Here is a 3,846-nt window from a genome sequence, read left to right as displayed (position 1 = left end):
CAGTTATGGATCATTCCCCTGGGGTCACAAAATGTTTGCCAATTAAGTCTGGTCTGCAGGGTCTTTATTTTTGTCCAAAACAAGGAGATCATTGGGTCTCAATAGAGAATTCTGAGATTCATCCTTACTGGCAGGTTTAGATCACATACCCCTGAACCCCAAACTACTGTGAGAGCAATGGAATAAGCTAATTAGTGTAAGTCAACCAAGGCCCTGGAGAAGGAAATGGCAGTATTCTTGCCTAGGAAATTCCATGGGCAGAGGAGACTGGCGGGCTACAGTCCACGGGGTCACAAAGAGTCAGACACAGCTGAGCACTCATGCAGGTGCTCATGGCCCACCTTTAAAGCTGGAAGGGGGTCAGTTTCCTAAAGCACATGGGCTGCACAACAGGGGAGACTGAAGGCCAATTTCTGCATGATAATCTAGGCACTTTTAGGGAAGGGCAAGCTGAGGAGTAGAACAAATACCCACCACGATCACTGCCCAATCTAGGCCCCTGGGAAGAATTCAATATTACTTCTCCTCTCACATCCCTATATCCAACCTTTCAATAGATTCTGCTGAGTCTACCTTTTTTCATTCTTTTGTCTATAAAGTTGCCTTTATTCGATCCCTCACCACTTCTCACCTGTACTCTCAGAATGCTTCCTGACCAGGTTTCCTCTGCCTCTTCTCTCTCCTTCTTCCAAAGTTCCTTTGCACTCAGTCACAGTGATCTTTCTACCCCAGAGATCTGATCCTGTTGATCCTGTTACTCCCCTGATTACAATCCAAGCAGCTCCCCATTGTTTATGGAATAAGTTCTTAAAAAAAAAAGTATTTGGCTGGGCCAGGCCTTAGTTGCGGCACACGGGATCTTTCTTTTCTTCACCTGTGGCATGCCGTATCTTTAGTTGCGGCATGTGAGATCTAGTTCCCTGACCAGGGATTGAGCCTGGCTCCCTGCATTGGGATTGAGGAGTGTTAGCCATTGGACTACCAGATAAGTCCCTGGGTTATAGAATAAATTCTAAACTCCTTGCTAAGTCATACCTGTCTTCCATGATCTGTGTATTCGCTTGCTAAGACAACCACAACAAAATACCACAGACCGAGTGGCTTAAACAACAGAAAAGTTCTCACTGTACTGGAGGCTGAAAGTCCAAGACCATGGTGTCAGCAGGGCTGGTTTCTCCTGAGGCCTCTCTCCTTGGTTGCAGATGATGTCGTCATATGGCTTTTCCTCTATGCAGGCACATCCCTGGTGTTTGTTTCTTATAAGGACCCTGGCCATATTGGATTAGGGTCTCTTCCCCCAGGTGGCACCATTGGTAAAGAACCTGCCTGCCAGTGCAGGAGCCGTAAGAGATGTGGGTTTGATCCCTAGGTTGGGAAGATCCTCTGGAAAAGGAAATGGCAACCCACTCCAGTATTCTTGCCTGGAAAATCCCACAGACAGAGGAGCCTGGTGGGTTCCTCATGTCCAACTGTTTTCGACCCCATGGACTGTAGCCCACCAGGCTCCTCTGTCCATAGGATTTTCCAGGCAAGAATACTGGAGTGGTTTGCATTTCCTTTTCCACGGGATTTTCCTGACCCAGGGATCAAACCCACATCGCCTGTGTCTCCTGCATTGCAGGTAGATTCTTTACCAATGAACCACCTGGAAAGCCTAATTTGATTAATACCAGGCAGTAATAAGCTGGTTTCCATCTCCATCTGCAGCTAATTTCTCACTGTTACCCAATGATACAGTTACCAAGAGTGAAGATTAGCTGGAGACGTCTGATTGAACACAGCCATACACACCACCCTTCCTATTTCCTGCCTCACACGGGAAAGGATTCTTAAGGATCCCTGCTGTATTTCATGTCTCTACATGAAACCCATAAAAACATAGGAAAGCAATAAAGAGTGCCACCAGAAGAGCAGATTATACATGAATTCCTATGAGATAGAAAGCAGATGGGATCAGATTGATAGAAAAACTGGAGCAAAGAAAAACACAGCTTAAACATGGATAGGGGGAAAAAAAACTACTACCAAAGAAACTAGAACATTTGGGGGATATTCTAAGCTCAGTCAACAGACACCTGGAACCGGAGGAGGTGCTGGGGTAAGAGATGGGACATCTGTATGCATGAAACCCAGATCAGCACTTGCTTCCATAGCACAGAGTAAAACTGGAAGAATATCAGAAAGATTAGCATGGCCCCTGCACAAGGATAAAGTGAACCTGTGAAGCATTACATATTTTTTTTATAGTATCACCCCACAGATTACAGGCTAATCACAAAGAAGACAATGTATTTTTACAAAGGAAAGAGCTGATGGTCACCACCCTACGCAAGTGATCAAACCTAACACACTATTGATGGGATAACCCGATAGTGTGTGTCTATAGATGCCGTGCAGCATATTGTATGCCGAATCACCTATGAAGTATTCTTGCCGAAACAGTTAACCTGAATCCCATCAAGCCTCTAGATTCAACCTTACAAGAAATATGGGAGTGAGTGAGGTGGGTTTGAGAAAAAGGAGAACGACATTAAGAAGAAACAAGTAGACAGAATCAGAACGTGGAGCCTCCTAGGAGTAAAATAGGGAATCAGGTGCATGGACTGTAAGACAGAAGTTTCTGACCTCAGAAAAAATTAAGATGGTGCTTCAAAACCTTTTCAAGTATGCAAAAATCTCCCTAGGAACCTTAAGGGCCTGCTTCCTCACTCCTCTCAGCTAGACAGTAGTGCTTCTAAGACTTCTAAGAGGATGGTGCAATAGCAGCTGCAACAGAGAACTCAAGAAAAAAAAGAGGCATCCCTTGGTATCCCTGGTAGTGCAGTAGATAAGAATCTACCTGCCGATGCAGGGGACATGGGTTTGATCCCTGGTCAGAGAAGATTCCCCATGCATTGGGTCAATTAAGCACATGTGCCACAACGACTGAGCCCATGCTCTAGAGCGCTGGAGCTCAACTACTAAGCCTGCGTGCCTAGAGCCTGTGTCCTGCACCAAGAGAAGCCATGCACGCACTGCAACACAGAGTAGTCCCTGACCACCGCGGCTGGAGAAAAGTCCATGCCCAGCAGTGAAGACCCGGGGCAACCAAAAATAAATAAACAAATACAATAACATTTTTAAAAAGGCATCTCTCGAAGAGCCTGAACCTGATATCATAACGGGATGAGACTTTGGAGAATGCTTGGAAAAGGGTGTGTGTATCCTGCATGTGAGAGAAAGCCAGATAGAGATGGTCTTCAAATTACGATGGTTCTACTTCAATTTTTTTGACTTTTTACAGTGGTGCAATATGCACTCATCAGAAACTGTTCTTCAAATTTTGAACGTTGATCTCTTCCTGGCCTTGGTGGTGTGTGGTACGATCCTTTCGTTTGATGCTGGGCAATGGCAGCAAGCCCAAAGCTCCCGGACAGCCAGGCGATCATTGGTGGTGAACAATGAATACACCTACAAACAGTCTGTACTTAGACAGCCACTCTGTTTTCACTTTCAGTATTCAATAAATTACACAAGACATTCAACACTTCATTATAAAGTAGCCTTTGTGTTAGATGAGTTTGCCCAACCGTAGAATAATCTAAGTGTTTTGAGCACTTAGGGCTTCCCTGGTGGCTCAACTGGTAAAGAATCCACCTGCAATGCGGGAGACCTAGGTGCGATCCCTGGGTTGGGAAGATCCCCTGGAGAAGGAAAAAACTACCCACTCTAGTATTCTGGCCTGGAGAATTCCATGGACTGTATAGAACATGCAGTCTCCAAGAGACAGACACGGCTGAGTGACTTCCACTTTCACTTTCTGAGCACTTGTAAGGCAGGCGAGGCTAAGCTATGATGTTGGGTAAG

At 45.4% G+C, this 3,846-nt stretch overlaps 1 non-coding gene across 1 annotated transcript; it reads left to right on the top strand.

The window, feature by feature from the left end:
- Positions 1 to 2,137: 2,137 nt before the first annotated feature.
- LOC112580530 lies at positions 2,138 to 2,240 on the top strand. Its single transcript, XR_003104924.1, has one exon. It is a non-coding gene; the product is annotated as a U6 spliceosomal RNA (small nuclear RNA).
- The last annotated feature ends 1,606 nt before the right edge of the window (positions 2,241 to 3,846 follow it).

This window comes from Bubalus bubalis, chromosome 18 (assembly GCF_019923935.1).
Source record: "Bubalus bubalis isolate 160015118507 breed Murrah chromosome 18, NDDB_SH_1, whole genome shotgun sequence".
NCBI lineage: Eukaryota > Metazoa > Chordata > Mammalia > Artiodactyla > Bovidae > Bubalus > Bubalus bubalis.
Note: the sequence above shows the minus strand (reverse complement) of the source record. Positions and strands in the feature narration are given on the sequence as shown.